The sequence below is a fragment of the Mobula hypostoma genome, chromosome 3, assembly GCF_963921235.1.
Source record: "Mobula hypostoma chromosome 3, sMobHyp1.1, whole genome shotgun sequence".
NCBI lineage: Eukaryota > Metazoa > Chordata > Chondrichthyes > Myliobatiformes > Myliobatidae > Mobula > Mobula hypostoma.
The window spans coordinates 136,956,896-136,977,114 of record NC_086099.1 but is presented as its reverse complement, the minus strand read 5'-3'; the positions used below and the strand labels follow the sequence as shown (position 1 = coordinate 136,977,114).

Below are 20,219 nucleotides of genomic sequence, written 5' to 3'. Positions count from 1 at the left end.
CAGATCACTAGACCAACACCTTAACCACTTGGCCAAGTGCCAACAATCAACAATCAAAGGTAAAGAATGCAAACACTGATTTAAGGTACAAGATTTGGTGGAAGAGCTGAATAAAACTTTTTGTCACCTGAAGGTTGTTAAGGGGCTTGAACACTGCTTTAGGGGATGGTGGAAGAGGAACCTGCAATGCATTTAAAATGCACCAAGTTAACCACTGGAAGAGTTGTAATGAAAGGGCTGGTAAAAGATTTGTGTCAAAGGATTTTTTCCTTTGTCAGCTGGTGTAGACATGGTGGACCAGACAACCTTCTTCGATACTGTAAATTTTACAGTTTTCTACTTCAGCATTTGTTTCTTCTGAAAAGCCTAGCTGCTGAATCTCTGAGCTGCTTAAATGTTAAACAGTCCTTTGAGTCTACACCAGGCCAAAATCATTATACTGGTCTTTCATTTCAGTAACAGACATTACGGCCTTCTTATTTTAAGACAACCCCTAAAATCAATCACTCTGCTCACAACCGTCACCAGATCCAATTTCTCCTTACAGAGCTCATCAAGTTTTGACTGAAAATGCTGCCGGGAAGCATCTTGGGCAGGCTTTATTAAACTGTACACAATATAAATATGAATTGTTATTGTATACCTGAAGGAGAGATGCTCCAGAAAAAAAAGAGACAAACTTTATGGTTGAAAGGATCATAACAGAAAGTTAATGTTTCAGACCTGAAGGATTTTCATTAGAATTAACAATTTCCCAAACAGAATGTTCATCTGAAGTTGAAAGGAATCTACCTGCTGCTCCGTTAGCCACCTCGAGCTCATATCAACTTACATAAAAAGTGCAGCTATGTTTAACCAGTGAACCAAAAATTATTATGTAGAATCTTGTGACTAAAAATTATTCCTTCTGTCAACCGTTGTACTTAATATCTTATTTTAACCTGAAGCAAATGATTACAGTCATAACAGGTTGAATCGGAATCAGGCTTATTATCACTAACATACAGTCCGTTGTGAAATTTATTATCTAGTGGCAGCAAGACAAAAAAGTTACAACAAGTAAATAAATAGTGTAAAAGAGAAATAGCAAGGTAGTGTTCATAGGTTCATGGACTGTTCATAAATCAGATAGTGCAGGGGAAGAAGTTGTTTCTAAAACATTGAGTGTGAATCTTTATGCTCCTTTATCTCCTTACTGCTGTTGAATGCTGAGCTGTAATCAATAAACAACAGCCTGATGTATTACTGTTCTCCAGATGATCCTGAACTGAGTGAACAATCAGTGAGATTCGTTCCTATATAGACAGGTTGTGGCAGTGAGCAGATCGCAGCTGGTCCAGGTCTTTGTTCAGGCAGCAGTTAATTCTAACTACAGCCGACCTCTCAAAGTGCAAGCAACCATGTCCAGCAGTCACATTTCCTGAGACAATGGAGATATTCTGAGCCTCCAACTGCTGCATTTGCTTGCTGGGTGGTCTGCAGCCCCGAATACTCTGGTTCTGAAGACCTCGGGTTTTTATAATGACATGAAACAATGTCACTGCAATGTACGTGGCTGCAGATTTTGGCTGTCATAGTTCTGGATAGGAATGAGTGTTGATTCCCTTGCGATCTGCACAGAAAAAGTCACCATTCTCCATTGCCATCTTGTATAAATTGTACTCCAGGACTTCCTCTGAACCAGCAAAAACTTACAGGAGCATCAGCGAGGCCATGGACCCTATAGAGAGTACAGAGGAGGACATGTTCACTGTCTTGAGGCAAATCAGAGTGGACAAAACCTCAGGGCCTGACAAGGTGTTCTCCTGGACCTTGTGGGAGGTAAGAGCAGAAAGTGCAAATACCCCAACAGCAATATTTAAATTGTTCTTAGTGACAGGTGAAGACCCAGAGAATTAAAGAATAGCTGATGTTGTTCTGCTGTTTATGACAGGCTGTAGACATAAACCTGGAAATCATAAGCTGGTGAGCCTGACAACAGCAGTGGAAGAGTTCAAATCACAAACAAGAGAAAATCTGCAGATGCTGGAAACCTGAACAACACACACAAAATGCTGGAGGAACTCAGCAGGCTGGGCAGCATCTATAGAAAAAAGAGCAGTTGAGGTTTCGGCACGAAATGTCGACTGTACTTTTTTTCCATAGATGCTGCCTAGCCTGCAGAGTTCCTCCAGCACTTTGTGTGTGTAATGAGAGAGTTATTGGAAGGTACTATAAGGGACCAAATATATGAGTATTTTGATATACAGGGACTGATTCGGGATAGTCAGCATAGCTTTGTGCGTGGTAAGTCTTGTCTAACCAATCTTATAGAGATTTTCGAAGATGTTACCAGGAAGGTTGATGAAGGCAATACAGAGGATGTTGTCTACATGGACTTCAGCAAGGCACTTGACAAGGTCCTGCATAGGAGGTTGGTCAAAAATGTTCAGTCGCTCAGCATTCAAGATGAGGTAGGAAATTAGATTAGATATTGGCTTTGTGGGAGAAGACAGAGAGATGGTTGCCTCTCTGATTGGAGGCCTGTGAATAGTGGAGTGCCACAGGGATCAATGCTAGGTATATTGTTTAAAAACGCAAGCACGAGGAATTCTGCAGATGCTGGAAATTCAAGCAACACACATCAAAGTTGCTGGTGAATGCAGCAGGCCAGGCAGCATCTCTAGGAAGAGGTACAGTCGACGTTTCAGGCCGAGACCCTTCGTGAAAAGAAGGGCTAGTGAAAGAAGGGCTAGTAAGAGATTTCAAAGTGGGAGGGGGAGGGGGGATCCAAAATGATAGGAGAAGACAGGAGGGGGAGGGATTGAGCCAAGAGCTGGACGGGTGATTGGCAGAAGGGATATGAGCGGATCATGGGACAGGAGGCCCAGGGAGAAGGAAAAGGGGGAGTAGGATGTTTGGAAAGCAGGATCTCCCAGCGGCCACACATTTTAATTCCACATCCCATTCCCATTCTGATATGTCTATCCACGGTCTCCTCTACTGTAAAAATGAAGCCACACTCAGGTTGGAGGAACAACACCTTATATTCCGTCTGGGTAGCCTCCAACCTGATGGCATGAACATTGACTTCTCTAACTTCCGCTAATGCCCCACCTCCCCCTCGTACTCCATCCGTTATTTATTTATATACACACATTCTTTCTCTCTCTCTACTTTTTCTCCCTCTGTCCCTCTGACTATACCCCTTGCCCATCCTCTGAGTTTTCCCCCCCTCCCCCTTTACCTTCTCCCTGGTCCTCCTGTCCCATGATCCTCTCATATCCCTTTTGCCAATCACCTGTCCAGCTCTTGGCTCCATCTCTCCCCATCCTGTTTTCTCCGATCATTTTGGATCTCCCCCTCCCCCTCCCACTTTCAAATCTCTTACTAGCTCTTCCTTCAGTTAGTCCTGACGAAGGGTCTCGGCCCGAAACGTCGACTGTACCTCTTCCTAGAGATGCTGCCTGGCCTGCTGTGTTCACCAGCAACTTTGATGTGTGTTGCTAGGTATATTGTTGTTTGTCATCTATATTTAATAACCTGGATGATAGTGTGGTTAATAGGATCAGCAAATTTGCGAATGACACCAAGACTGGGGGTGTAGTGGACACAGAGGAAGATTATCAAAGCTTTCAGCGGGATCTGGAGCAGCTGGGAAAATAGACTAAAAATGGCAGATGGAATTTAATGCAGACAAGCATGAGATGTTGCACCTTGGGAGGACCAACCAGGGTAGGTCTTACACAGTGAGCAGTAGTGCACTGAGGAGTGGCATAGAAAGAAGGGATCTGGGAATTCAGGTCCATAATTCTTTGAAAGTGGCATCACAAGTAGACAGGGTCTTAAAGAAAGCTTTTGGCACCTTGACCTTCATAGATCAAAGTAGTGGGTGAAAGCCAATAGGATGAGGCAGTTTAAGTAGTTCAGATGGCCAAAGGGCCTATTTCTTTGCTGTAATTTTCTATGATTTATGACTCTCAACATAAATTATATAAAACATTTAGAAAGACCCTTCAGCCAAACCTTTCCATTCTAACCATGGTGCTCACCCAGCTAGTTCCAATTTCCTGCATTTGATCCATATTCCTCAAATCACTAGCCCTCCATGTACCTCTTTGACTGCTTTATAAATGATACTATTTTACCTACTCCAACCACTTTATCTCACAGCTCATTCCATATAATCACTCATTGCATGAAAAATTTGCCCTTCAGGTCTCTTTTAAATCTTGCCCCTCCCAACCTAGATCTAGGCCCCTTGTCTTGGACTCCCTAGGAAAAAGACTGTTACTGTCCATCTTATCTCCACCTCTCATTATTTTACACATCTCTTTAAGTTGCCCCTCATTCAAGGAACAAGCGTCTCATCTGTCAACATCTATCTATAACTTAGGCCCTCTTGTGCTGACACTATTCTCATAATTCTTTTGTATACTCTTTCCAGTTTAACCATGCCTTTCTATAAAAGGGTGACCAAAAGTGTCCACTGTACTTCAATTGCAGCCAACAATGTCTTACAGAACTGCAGCCTAACGTCCCAGCTCCTATACTCAATGCACTGATGATGAGGGCCAGTGTGCTGTTGGCGCTCAGGCTCCTGTACTTGTAGATTTGGAACGTAGGAGTGGCTGCAATAGTACGACTCAACTGATAACTTTCCCAACACCACTGCCATGATCTTGTTGGACTTGTAATGAAATGACAAAATAAAATCCAGCTTAGTGCCTTTTAACAGACATACTCCCGCTGCAAGGCAAGTCCAGACCCCCAAAAATACTCACTAGCTACTTGGTCATTATAGCACAAAATGTATTCTATATTTGGATATCTTACAGTGTGAGATTGTGCCAATGATTGACCTGTCATTACAAATATCCTCAGAATCATTTTCCTCTCTACTGTTCCAATGATGGAGTATGATATAACTGTAGTTGCTATTGCAATTTTTATATTAGATCACAGTGACACATTGAAGGCTAAGCCGTGCGTGGCCGTGTCTCATGGTCAAGTGGGCTTTCAGAAGCAACCTGAGAATTCGCATTTTGAATACAAGAACAATTTTCTGAGAAAGTGATACATTGTGCTAGCTTATGTATCTGAGCAGTCCATTGATGGTATAGGTTTGCCGTTGGCATTATCAGAAACAATTGAAAAAAAAAGACTGGTATGAAGGATTTGTTCAGATGATGCATATGTACAAAATCTGCCTACTATATTAATCCCCAGTCTGAGATTTATCACAATCAGAGCAAGATATATGCCAGTGGAAAACTTAGGTGGCAAGGTAGTTACTTGTCTTTCAGACAAAGATAAAAGATATAGAATAGAGTAGTTAATATAAGGATGGAGAGCAGTCATTAAAAAAATAGTTCAGGACTGAAAGATTATATATGATTGAATGAAAAAGAATGAAAGATTATTTTACCACCCTATTACCAGATTTTGCTGAAAATGCTGTCTAAGGTTTTGGAGATAAATGGTTGATTGATCATCTTGTGTGTTTGACATGAGTTTAAATAAGTCTTTTAGCGGTCTGATGTGATTTTATGCTCTGGATACATTAGTCCATTCTTTCATTTCCACAGAGACTAATTCCCCATCTCTCAGCACCTTCCCATGTAATTATAGGAGATGCAACTCCTTTCTTTCACATCATACAGGGATTCAATTTGTCCTTCCTGTTGAAGTTGTGATTTGCATCCAATTCAGTAGACAGCTTGATATGGGCATGATGTGAGCTCTCCTACATTGTGGTAACCAGGTGAAGATTGGGTGACAATTTTGCTGAACACTTCTGTTCTGTATACAAACGTGATATCACATTGCTAATTCCAGTCACTAATCATTTTATTCTCCACTACATTTCCACTTTTACATCCCATCCCAAAGTTATCCAAGTTTGTAGGACAAGTGGCCACTGTAAATTGTTGCTTGTGTTTAGCTGAGTGGTAGAATCTGCGGTGAGTTGAGAGGGGTATGTGGAGAATAAAATGAGATTAGTGCGTGATTTGTGTGGGTGGGAACTTAATGGTTGACATTGACTCGGTGGTCCAAAGAGACTCTTTCTGTACTGTATTACCATATATGTTAATATCAACGGAAGTAAATTTTGGAGACAGAGCACAATATGTTAATCATATTATAAAATACACTTAACACAACTGACCAGGGATACATTTCTAGATGACTATTATATCTATGAACTAATAATGTCTTTATTAACCAGTATGTAAATATACGTTGATAGAAAAGCATTAAGTTAAAGAAAGAAAAATGGCTAAGGGACATTTACTATTTAATGAATTGAAATACTGAAATATCTGGTTTATTCCCTACATAATGCACATTTACAATAACAGGGCATGTGTGCAAGAGAAGCAAAATGAGTGAAGAAATCATTTTATCTGTAGAAAAATAACTATTAAGTCAACAGCTCAGCTGCATTAAGTATGACATTATGTATGTATGTCAAGGACAATATAAAAAAGTTAGAGATATTCATATAAATTCTCAATAGGACAAAATAATATTCAAGAAAATGTTAAAAGGTCGTGAAGTTAATTACATGGAGTTTCAATTATCGGATCCAGGGGGACAGCAGTGAAAAGTAAAGGATGGAAAAGAGAGAATTTATTTAGAAGTACAAAAACATTTATGCAAGTTACACAGTGAAGAAAATGAAATAGATATAAGACTTTAAAAGAGGATATTTTGTGGACTTCTTTAAAATAGCTAAACAAATATTCATCTGATGTCTTTCACAAAGGAATGAAATACAGGATGTGGTTTAGCATTCTGAACTGATTGCTTTGGTCCATTCTTCCTTCTGTACATATACATCTCTGCCCTCTTGCAACATTTCCCCATGTAATTGCTGGAGAGGCAACCTCTCCATTTCCCATCACCCAGGAATGAAACACTCCATCAAGTTAAAGTTATAAATTACCTGATTTGATTTAATTTAGTTTATTTAGTGTTCAATGTGATGTATTCATTATGTTACCTCCTATGGACTGTGAAACCAAATGAAGGAAGAAGAAACTGGATCCAGACATAAAGATTTTTAAAAAGGAGACTTTATTCAAGAAAAACAAGGATTAATCTCAAAATAATGATTGGAATGTCTACTTTCAAAACGATAGGAACAAAATATTAGACAGAGTAAAACAAATTTTAAAAAATCTGAAGCAGTTAGTAAAAAATAGTATCAAGAATGAGCAAGGACCTTCCAAAGCACAGAGGAATTTCTCATGACAGAAGCAGTACAAAGCAGTATGGTTATAAAAGCAGCTAAAAGCAATATGGGAAAACATATATCACAGAGAAATCAAGACAAACATTTAATGAGAGCTGCATTTAGCCCAACACCCAGACTCAGTATTTACTGTACACTCACCTGAGCAAGATGCGGATTAGACAAGATAAATTTCAAACCCTGGCAGTTGTACAGTGAGTAACAGCGAGACCTCCACAATGTATAGACCTTAGGATATTACCTCTGAGGACCTGCCTTCTATCAAAGTTATCAGGACTTTGAACACAGAGCAGGACAGCACAGGAATAGCCCTTTGGCTCACAATGTCTGTCCCTCCTGTGACAGCAGTCTAAACAAATTCTATCCACCTGCTCATGGGTCAGTATCCCTCTATTCCCAGCCTGTTTATGTGTTTGTCAAAATGCCTCTTAAATGTTGCGATTGTATCTGCCTCCATCACCTCTCCTGGAAGCACTTTCCAGGTTTCTATCTCTCTCTATGTAAAAAAAAAACTTCAAAGATCTCCTTTAAACATTCTCCCTGTCACCTTAAACCTATGTCCTCTAGTATTTAACACTTGTAACTGTGAATATGACTGTAACCATTTGCCCTATCTATGCCTCTCACAATTTTATAAATTCCTATTAGGTTGCCCCTCCCTTTCTGATGCTCCAGAAAAAAACAACCCAAATATGCCCAAATTCTCTTTATAGATAATACTTTCTAATCCAGGAAACATGCTGGTGAACTTAACACCTCTGATTGATAAAGGTAAGTTTGCCATACTTCTTTACTACACTATGTACTAGTGTTGCCTCTTTCCAGGATCTATATCTCAAGATCTCTCTGTACACCAATGCTCCTAACTCTCCTACCATTTACTTTACATTTTCCTCTTCCATTTGCCTTGTCAGAATAATACCCCAGGTATTACCAGGTGCTGTGTCTTACAGTGGTTGATGTGAGGAGAACCCTGTGCAGGGTCAACCCACGGAAGGCTGCTAGACCAGACAATATTCCTGGCAGAGTGCTTAGAGGATGTGCAGACCAGCTAGCTGAGATTCTCCCTGACATCTTCAACATCTCCCTGAGCAGCACCGTCGTTCCTACGTGTTTCAAGGCCGCCACCATCGTCCCCGTGCCGAAGAAGTCTTCAGTGTCCTGCCTCAACGACTACCATCCCGTCGCACTCACATCCATCATCATGAGGTGTTTTGAGAGGCTTGTCATGAGGCACATCAAGACCCTGCTCCCCGCCCTCACTGGACCCCTGCAGTTCACGTACCATCCCAACCGTTCAACAGACGACACCATTACCATCACCCTCCACCTGGCCCTAACCCACCTGCCAAATGCTGTTCATAGACTTCAGTTCAGCATTCAACACAATCATTCCTCAGAAACTGATTGGAAAACTGAGCCTACTGGGCCTGAACACCTCACTCTGCAACTGGATCTGAGACTTCCTGACTGGGAGACCTCAGTCAGTCCGGATTGGAAGCAACATCTCCAACACCATCACACTGAGCACGGGGGCCCCCCAGGGCTGTGTGCTCAGTCCACTGCTGTTCATTCTGCTGACCCATAATTGTGCAGCAATACACAGCTCGAACCACATCATCAAGTTCGCCGATGACACGACTGTGGTGGGTCTCATCAGCAAGAAGGATGAGTCAGCATACAGAGAGAAGGTGCAGCGGCTAACGGACTGGTGCAGAGCCAACAACCTATCTCTAAATGTGAACAAACCAAAGAGATGGTTGTTGACTTCAGGAGAACATGGAACGACCACTCTCCACTGAACATCGATGACTCCTCCATAGAGATCGTTAAGAGCACCAGATTTCTTGGTGTTCACCTGATGGAGAATCTCGCCTGGTCCCTCAACACCAGCTCCATAGCAAAGAAAGCCCAGCAGCGTCCCTACTTTCTGCGAAGGCTGAGAAAAGTCCATCTCCAACCCCCCCATCCTCACCACATTCTACAGAGGTTGTATTGAGAGCTGCTTCACTGCCTGGTTCAGAAATTGCACCATCTCAGATCGCAAGACCCTGCAGCGGATAGTGAGGTCAGCTGAGAAGATCACTGGGGTCTCTCTTCCTGCCATTACAGACATTTACACCACACGCTGCATCCGTAAAGCAAACAGCATTACAAAGGACCCCACGCACCCCTCATACAAACTCTTCTCCCTCCTGCCATCTGGCAAAAGGCACCAAGCCATTCAGGCTCTCACGACCAGACTATGTAACAGTTTCTTCCCCCAAGCCATCAGACTCCTCAATACCCAGAGCCTGGACTGACACCAACCTACTTCCCTCTACTGTGCCTATTGCCTTGTTTATTATTTGTTGTAATGCCTGCACTGTTTTGTGCACTTTATGCAATCCTGGGTAGGTCTGTAGTCTCGTGTAGTTTAGTGTTGTTTTACGTAGTTCAGTGTAGTTTTTGTATTATTCATGTAGCACTATGGTCCTGAAAAACATTGTCTCATTTTTACTGCGTACTATACCAGCAGTTATGGTCAAATTTACAATAAAACGTGACTTGATTTGACTTGACCCCTCCACCACTCCCCTCTGTCTTTAATGGGCAAAACAATTTTGAAATAAATCTACCATCTTCTAGATCAGTTTACCATAAGGGACTTTGTCAAATACTTTAACAACATCCATATAGACAGCCTCGTTTGCCTTAACCACTTCAAGCAACTTCATCAGCTACTCAAAAAAAGACTCAATCAAGTTCATAAGGCATGACATACCCACAAAACTCCATGCTGACTGTCACGAATAAGCCCATGCCTTTCCCATCGCAAATAAATTCTATGCCAAAGAACCTTATCCAAGAGCTTCCCTATCACTGGTGTGGAGGCTTTGGAGAGGATGCAGCAGAGATTCACCAAGATATTGCCCTGCAGCAGAGAGTATTAGCGAGAAGCAGAAGTTGAGCAAACTTGGGTTGTTTTCTCTGGAACACAAAAATCTGAGGGCAACCTGGTATAAACTTATAAAATATGAGAAGTATAAATAAGCTAGATAGCCAGAGTCTATGCTCAGGGTGGAAATATCAAGTATTAGTGCATAGCTTTAAGGTGAGGGGGAAACATTAAAAGAAAGCATGTTTTATTTTAACAAAGAGAGTGGTGGGTGCCCGGTACACTACAGTAGTGGTGGTGGAAACAGATATACTAGTGACATTGAAAAAGCATTTAGGCAGACACATGAATGTGCAGGGAATGAAGAGAGATGGATCATTTGCAGGTAGATAGGATTAGCTTAAATTGGTATCACGGTCACACAGATATGTGATGAATGGCCTACTCCACAGTATGCACCAGCCAAGCTAATAACACTATTGAGATAGCAGTATACATTCACTACCACTGGATATATTTTCACTGAGACTAAACTTTATTAAATCATACCTGAATGGCCTTTTATTAAAATATATTCATCATTTCTTACACTATAAGTAGTTGAGATTGAAAATGCATGAAACATATCACACGTCATAAAATTATTTGGGCAATACAGTACTTATGAGATTTAATTTTTATATGTCATATAAACAGAGCATTCCAAAAGATATTAGCTTGCTGTTACATTTCCCTGAAATCATTTCTGACAACGTAAAAGAGATGAATATGATTCATAAAATATCTCTAGTGAAGAATGCACTTAGTTCATAATAAAATATGTATTTGTACAGAATCAGAGTGTCACTATCAAGGCCTGCGCTTACAGTTCATTACTAATTGACCCTGAGAAGGTGGTGGTGAATCTCCCTGTTGAACTGCCATTGTGAATGCACCCGCCTCCCCCATCCCCGACAGTGCTGGTGGGTTCAGAGTTCCAGGATTGAGACAGCGACACAGCAAATGGCTAAGTCAAGATAGGATGTGATTTAAGCGGAAAGTTTGCAGGTGATGGTGTTCCCTGCACTTACTAGTCTAGTTATCCTTGATGAAAAAAGTCATAGGCTTATGACCTCCTAACAGAACAGCCCTGACTACCAACTGAAGTGGACTTTATGGATAGTGTGGTAGTAGTGGCAGAAATTAATGTGTGGGGTGGTTAATGGGGTACAAGTCAAGGAGCCTCTGTAATCCTGGATTATTTTAAATTTCAGGCTGCACTCAACCAGCCACATGGAGGATATTCCATCAGATATTTGATGCATTGCTTGTAAATGGTTGAAAAGCTTTGTATTATCAAGAAACAAGCCATTAGCTCTACACGATACTTAGTCCCAAACCCGTTCTTATGGCCATGATATTTATGTAGCTCCTCTAGTTGTGTTTCTAGTCAAAGGTGACCCCAAGAATATTGGTTAATTTAAGACTCAGTGATGATATCAACATTCAATAACATGGAGAGGTAGATACACTCTTACTTGTTGCAAATGGTCATTGTCTGGCATTTCTTTGGCATGAATGTTGCACTAAGTCTTCCAGCTTATGGGCATAGAACATGGTACAGCAGAGTACAGTCCTACAGCCCACAATGTTGTGCCAACCTTTTAACCTGCTCTAAGCTCAAACTAAAACTTTCCTCCCACATAGCCTTCCATTTATCTTCCATCCATTTGCCTTTCTGAGAGTCTCTTAAATGCCCTAATGTGTCTGCATCTACTACCGCACCTGGCAGTACTCTCCTTGCATGCACCACTGTCCACATAAAAATCCTACCTCTGGTATCTCCCCCTATACTTTCCACCATTTTCCTTCAAAATTATGCCCTCTTGCATTAGTTATATCCACCCTAGGAAAAAGGAACTGACTGTCAATGCCTCTTATCATCTGTTTTTATTATATTATTTTACAGTGTTTATATTATCTCATTATCAATGTCTCTTATTATCTGATATGCCTCTGTTAAGTCACCTCGCATTCTCTTTCACTCCAAAGAGAAAAGCCCTAGCTCACTGGACCTTTTCTCATAAGCTATGCACTCTTATCCAGGCAGCATCCTGCTAAATCTCCTCTGCAACCTCTCTAATGCTTCCACATCCTTCCTATGATGAGATGACCAGAACTAAACACACTCCTCTAAATATAATCTAACCAGAGTTTTACAGTGCGGCAACATTACCTCTCAGATCTTGAACTAATTCCACTGACTACTGAAGGCCAACACACCATATGTCTTCTTGAAAACTCTATCAAATTTAGTGGCAACTTTAACAAATCTATGAACGTAGACCCCAAGTTCCTCCACATTGCTAAGAATCCTGCTATTAGCCCTGTACTCAGTTTTCAACTTTAATCTTCCAAAGTGTATCACTTCACATTTTCTCAGTTTGAACTGTATCTGCCACTTCTCAGCCCAGTTTTGCATCCTATCAATGTCCTGTTGTAATCTACATTTACTTTCTATACTACTCACAACACCACCAATCTACATGCCATCTGTAAACTTACGAACCCATCCTTCCACTTCCTCATCCAACTCATTTATAAAAATCACACAAAGCATGGTCCCTAAACAGATCCCCGCAGAACATCACTGGTCACAGACCTCCAGGCAGTCAGTTCACTCTTCATCTACTATCAACCTCTGCCTTCTGTGGCAAGCTAATTGTGAATTCCTGCTGCCATGTTTCCCTGAATCCCATGCCTCCTGCACTTGATATGCACCAAGGTCCCTCTTCCTAGTGAATGGTGAATCAAAGTATGCATTAAGTACTCTTCCTACCTCCCCTGACTCAGAATCAGAATCAGGTTTAATATCACGGGCATATGTCGTGAAATTTGTTGTCTTTACAGCAGCAATACAATGTAATACATAATAACAGAAAAAAAACTGAAAATTTCTGTAAATTATTTATATATATAAGTAATATTAGATTAGATTATGAGGACACACAGTCCTCTTTTATTGTTATTTAGTAATGCATGCATTAAGAAATGATACAATATTCCTCCGGTGTGATATCACAGAAACACAGGATGGACCAAGATTGAAAAACTAACAAAAACCACATAATTGTAACATATAGTTACAGCAGTGCAACAATACCATAGCTTGATGAAGAACAGGCCATGGTCACAGTAAAACAGTTCAAAGTCTCTCAAAAGTCCCACATCTCACACAGGTGGGAGAAGGAAGAAAACTCTCCCTGCCATGCCTGACCACAGTCCAACTCTGAGTCGTCCGAAAACTTCAAGCTCTGATCACCCCTCCGACACCGAGTACCGAGCACCATCTCTGCCAAACGCTTTGACCCCAGCCTCGGTCACCAGCAGCAGGCAAAGCTGGGGATTTTGGGGCTTTCCCTCCGGAGATTCTCGATCGCACAGTAGCTGCGGCAGTGAACCGGGCATTTCAGAAGTTTTCTCCAGATGTTCCTCTGCGCTTCTCACGTCTGTCTCCATCAAACCAGAATTGTGCACGGCATCCTACTTACAAATACAATATCATTTCACCTGAGAGCTGCGCACGCTGCATTGCGCTGGCATCTTCTCCTCCCGCCTAATATGTGTGTGTGTAATAGTTACATAAGATAACTAGGGCAAAAATGCGGAAATAAAATCAAAAAAGTAGTGAGGTAGTGTTCAAGGGTTCAATGCCCATTCAGAAATCGGATGGCAGAGGGAAAGAAGCTGTTCCTGAACTGATGACTGTGCGCCTTCAGGCTTCTGTACCTCCTTCCTGATGGTAGCAATGAAAAGAGGCATAACATGGGTGATGGGGTCCTTAATGATGGATGTTGCCTTTTTGAGGCATCGCTCCTTGAAGATGTCCTGGATGCTGGGGAGGCTTATGACCATGAAGGAGCTAACTGAGTTTACAACTTTCAATCCTGTGCAGTAGCCTGCCACCCCCCATACCAGATGGTGATGCAGCCCGTTAGAACACTCTCCACAGTTCAACTGTAGAAATTTGTTAGTGCCTTTGGTGACATACCAAATCTGCTCAAAATCCTAATGAAATATAGCCGCTGTCGTGCCTTCTTTGTAGCTGCATCGATATGTTCAGTTCAGGTTAGATCCTCAGGGATATTGACATTAGATTAGGTTAGATTAGATTCAACTTTATTGTCATTGTGCCAAGTACAGATTCAAAGCCAATGAAATGCAGTTAGCATCTGTCCCAGGCCGACAGAAATGGTGGTGGCACATGTGTATCGCAAGGCTCAGTGTCTTACATCTAGGAACTTGAAATTGCTCACTCTTTCTACTCTTGATCCCTCTATGAGGACTGGTGTGTCTTCCCTTGCCTTATCCTTCCTGAAGTCCACGATCAGTTCTTTGGTCTTACTGATGTTGAGTGTGAGATTGTTGCGAAGACACCACTCAACTAGTTGATATATATCATTCCAGTGTGCTTTCTCGTCACTATCTAAAATTTTGCCAACAATGGCTGTATCATCAGCAAATTGATAGATGCCCTTTGAGCTGTGCCTAGCCACACAGTCATGGGTGTAGAAAGAGTAGAGCAGTAGGTTAAGCTCACATCCCTGAGGTGCACCAGTGTTGATTGTCAGCAAAGTGGAGATATTATTTCCAGTCTGCACAGATTGTGGTCTTCTGGTTAGGAAGTCGAGGATCCAGTTGCAGAGGGAGGTACAGAAGTCCAGGTTCTGGAGCTTTTCAGTCAGAACTGCAGGAATGATTGTGTTAAATGCAGAGCTCCAGGCATATTTCCTCTTTTATCTCTGATCAGTCCTACCCTCAGTCTAGTCATCCTCTTGTTCTTCATGTATGTGAAGAATGCCTTTGGATTTTCCTTAGTCCTACTCACCATGGCCTTCTCTTTCTTTCTTTCTTTTTCAATCTTTTTATTAGTTTCATAAAATATAAACATAACATAGCAATAATACAAATTGTTGGAAATACATTGTTATACTTAAAATGAGTAATTATAAAACCAAATAGTATAAATTGACAAAACTCCCAATCACGTAGGATAATAATGAATAATACAGGACAAAAAAAAAAGTGAAGAAAAATCATGAAAAAGAAAAAAAATAGAAAAAAAAACCCCACCCCCAAAAAAAACTAAACAGAATTAGTCAACTGAACTAAAAAGACTTGGGCAATTCTAACAACGTAAAAATGGAAGAGAAGAAAACCTTAGTGTCGACGACTCCATTCCTCTCAACCAACAGTACAGAGAAGTAAAATAAGTCTGGAAATGGTCAAATTACATCATATGAAAATGCTGAATAAATGGCCTCCAAGTTTTCCTTCATGGCCTTCTCATATCCTGTTGTAGATCTCCTAAGTCCCTTCTTAAGCTTCTTCCTGGCTACCTCATAATTCTCTAGAGCCCTGTCTAATCCTTGCTCTCTAAATCTTGTCTTGACAAGGTGTTCCTCACTTCTTGTCAACCATCCTTTCCCTTTCTCAATGGGACAAACCTATCCAGAACCCTGTGCAAGTGCTCCCTAAACAAACTCCACATGGATCGCTTCATTTGCTGAGGAAATGAAAATGGAACCTTGTGCAATCATCATGAAGCAGTTGAAGATTGTTGGATCTGGGATGTTGTCCTGAGGGATGTTTGCAGTGAGATATGAAGGCTGCAGTGATTCAAATCTAACAACAACAAACATCTTTCTTTGTATGAGATTTGACTCCAACCACTAGAGTGTTTTTCCTTTGGTACAATTGACTTCTGTTTTACAGGATGCCTTGATCCACCCCGGTCAATACCTGCATTAATATCAAGGAAAGTCACTCTCTCTTCACCTCTGCAATTGAGCTCTTTCTCCATGTTTGATCAACTTTCCACATTGTCAAGTAGTTGCTAATGTTACTTGAATAGATTCATCAGAGGCACAACTAGTTCTGGAACACAGATCTTCCATACTGTAACTGGCCCCATAACCTGAATAGAGACTTTTCAAGTATGTATCCAAAAGAACATATTAAATGATTCCTTTCCTGCCAAAAAAAATAGGCAGGGCTTGTTTAATTTAATCATCGTCTTCAATTTCGATCAAACAGAGCAGCTAATTTCCAAAACTTGGTGATTATATTCGATTTATGAACTTAAGTATAATGATAATAAGATCTAAGATGAAAAAATAATAAAAGTTGAAAACAGGTTTCATTACCACATAAGAACAATCATACCTGTTTGTTTACTCATTGTCTATGTATAATTATTCCTGGAATAACTTCTAAAAGTAATGTTTGAAAAGCATTTTTGAACTAATTAGAGTTCATGTTCAGAGAAAAAGACTGAAAGACAATAAAGGTTCAAACTATGTATTGCAAAAATAGAATCATATACAGTAATTTTATATGTTTTTAATTAGCTACGATAACAATTAGAAATGTTATCATGTTTGTGCTATCTATACAGCTGCCATTGCTTTTTATAACTTTATCCCTCCCATATAAATAGACTTTTTTCCATTCTTCATTTAATTAAAAATACTTTGGTCTTTAATTAGATAAGTAACAGCCTGTTGGCAAAACCTGGGAACAAGATTCAGTCCCTGTTTCAGAGAATGGGGAGTCTTTACACAATTGAAATCGGACACAAGACCTCATTTAATATGACCAGGGAGCTACAGAGAGATGGCTTATTAAACCACATGCAAACAATTCTTCCTTAAGAGAATCCTAGATTAGTATCCAAGTCATACCTTATTCTCACTGCTGTCATTATGCAGGAAGTACCAAAGCCTCAAGTCCCCCATCACCAGGTTCAGGAACAGCTGCTTTCCTACAGCCATGAGGTTATTGAACCAGCCTGCACAATGCTAATCTCTCATCAGCACTGGAACATTAAGGACTACCTCTTGAACTATCATGGACTTCTCCTGTGCAAAAGAAGCACTGTCTTGTACAGTTTATGTATAATTTATGTTCTGTGTGTTGTCTGAACTTATGTGCCTGTGACACTGCTACAAGCAAAATTTTCACTGTATCTATACCTCACAATATCTATGCTCATGACAATAAACTCTGCTTGAATTATGATAACTAAGATTGGGAAGTGTCTCACTAAATGGCAAGGCTCCTTATTTGCAAATGACAGGTAAGTCACACTTGATGGATATACACTGTATGGGTATACACTTTACCCGACCCTTCCCCTAGCCACCACCATTGTGCCAGGTCCATTGATGCCACTTTAAATCTACATATATAAGAAATGAGCAATATTTTGACTATGAAACACATTTATAGGATGCAGGGTTCTCTTTGACACTTGGTATACAAATATAAAGCTAGTGTTAATTTTGTCATTACGGAATGAGAATGTGTTGTTCCTCATTTCTGCACATAGAGTCGCTGCACCTGGGGCGATTAAGCCTGATTTACTTTGACATTAGAAATCTCTGCATTTCACCAGTGAATCTTTAGTCTCTTTCAGCTTGTTGCCTTATACAATGTTTGTTTCACTTTCCAAGGAGAATGTTTCAACACAGAAACAGGAAAATAATGTTGGAATTTAATTTCTTCCTACTTTTCTTTTTTCATTTATTTTTGGTTAACTCTATTGCCATATGAATAAAATGTAAACTGAGTTCCTTCATCCCTGGATTGGCAAATCTATGACCAGGAGGTACAACAATGAGAATGAGGTGCAAAGTTAAACAATATTTTCACAATAGGTTCCATTATGGAAAATCATACCACGCAGAAGCCTGAAAAGAAACACTAATGTGGTTAAGTGCCATAGCCAGTTTTATGCCAAACTTAGTGACAACAGCATTCTGTAAGACACAAGGCACAAGGTGTCTGAACTTTACCAAAAGAAATCAGTACGGGATACCTTTAGCCTGTGATTTCCCAGCATTTCAAGCACAGATTGAGGAGAAAATTAGGTCAAGGAGTGAATTAGAAATCTGGAATGGAGGATTTCTTGTGAGGATTGATTAAAAAAAAAGATCATAAAGGGACTGAAAGGATTTTTCAGATAGAGGGTTCTCAGAGGAGAAAGGATCAGATACACTATCACAGGGGAAAAATACCTCAAAAGGGAAGGAAGTCTATGTAGCGGGAGATTATCATGAAGAAGAAATCAGGGGAGATTGCTACCAAAGGGTCTCAGCCTGAAATGCTGACTGTACCCTTTTCCATAGCTGCTGCCTGGCCTGCTAAGTTCCTCCAGCATTTTGGCATGTTGCTTGGATTTCCAGCATCTGCAGATTTTCTCCTGTTTGTGAGGAGAAATTGTAACATGCGTTCATTTAGAAAATTCAAGGACAATCAGTGCCCAGGGGTTGGGAGATAAATCAAGGAAGTAGGGGGTACATTATTATTAAATGGTGGGTGAATGAGGGGTCTTCAGAAAAGAATTCTTGAAGAAGCTACATGGAGGAAGGTGGAATCCTTAGATCACCAGACAGCAGCTCAGATTCAAACAGTCCCTTTCCATAATTTTGAAGCAGCCCAGAACTCTGTTCAATGTCAAGGCCTGCTTGTCTACGCAACACAGTTTCACAGGATGAGTGTTGCATGCCATTAGACACCTCTGCACGCATCCGGCAGTCTCCACGGCTGTGAGCAACATATGCAGATGGGACCCATATCTAACTTGTGAAAGTGTGCTATAATTACACTGTGTACTTGATCGTATTTAACTAAAGTTTATTCTTGCTGTGCATGAAAAGTTTGCACTATGCAATAGAATTCCTGATCCATCATAACAATATTATTGAAAGAATTTCATTGGTAACTGAGGATAATGAATAGAGTCAACAGATCTGATTACACATTTAATTTCAAATGCCTGCCAGTAGATTCATGCTGAGCTGCAATTTCTGCATGGCTATGATTCGAATACCACCACTTGAATGTTTACCCTTGACACTATTTACTTGTATTGTAACTTACCAATTGAGCTGAAAAATGTCTTGCCCAGGAGTTTGCCTGTGTTACTGAGCTCTAAAACAAATAGGAATATGAATATCAAGTATGGCCCAGAAATTTTTTTAAGATGTCCGATAAAATCAGTCAAAATGTAGAATGATCATTATTTTTACAATATCCCATGAAAAAACTTCAGTCAGCCATCCCAAAGTGACTGATTTATTTCTACTTTCTCTATTGAGCCATTTAAACAGACTATCCGATGGCGCAAGTAACTCCCTGTAGGTTTTTGTAAACAAAATGGCAGAGATGTTTTAAGTTTAGGGAAAACCATAACAACTCACTTTATTGTCAAACAAATGCAGAACATAGAGCACAATAAAAACTTCATGTCATTATGTCATCATGTCAGACCAGTCTCTTAAAGTGAACCCAAACTCAATGTCAGTGGTAGTGAATTATGCTATGTTTCCTCCCCTTACATTACCCTATACCACCCCTGCCCATGAGTTCCATGTTTTTCACTTTTGTCGTTTCTTTCCCTCACAAATGCTCTATATTTGCTTTCGTATTTCTACCTCCTCAACTATTTGCATACAATGCATCCTCCCCTTTCTGCAAATGGTTAAATAGTATCCAATAGTTACACACTTATACATGCTGCGGGATGGACAGCCATAACTCTCTGCCTGTATCAATAATGTCTTCCAAATCATGCAGATTATTGAGAGAGTAAGCAAGGGAATATCTACTATCATTGTGGTGTTGTGATTGTGACTGAGCCACTCAAGACTGAAGATGGTAGATGTAAACAACACACACAAAATGCTGGAGGAATTCAGCAGGCAATGGGATGCCACCACCGAGCACATCATTCCCTCCACCCCCACTTTCTGCTTTCTGCAGGGATCGCAAGTCCCTTGTCCATTTGTCCCTCCCCACTGATCTCCCTCCTGGTACTTATCCTTGCAAGCAGGACATGTGCTACACCTGCCCCTACTCCTCCTCTCTCACAACCATTCAGGGCCACAAACAGACCTTCCAGGTGAGGAGACACTTCACCCATGATTCTGTTGGGATTGTATACTGTGTCCAGTGCTCCCGGTGTGGCCTCCTGTATATCAGTGAGACCTGACATCGGCTGGGAGACCGCTTCGCCAATCACTCACGCTCCGTCCACCAGAAAAGATGCGATCCCCCAGTGGC

At 40.7% G+C, this 20,219-nt stretch overlaps 1 long non-coding RNA gene across 1 annotated transcript in view; it reads right to left on the bottom strand.

Annotated features, from left to right (window-relative positions):
- The window catches only part of LOC134344272 (uncharacterized), a 39,291-nt gene that overhangs the window by 9,906 nt on the left and 9,166 nt on the right, over positions 1–20,219 (bottom strand). Inside the window, exon 2 of the long non-coding RNA XR_010017408.1 lies at positions 19,038–19,088. This is a non-coding gene — a long non-coding RNA (uncharacterized LOC134344272). The remainder of the gene's footprint in view (positions 1–19,037; positions 19,089–20,219) is intronic.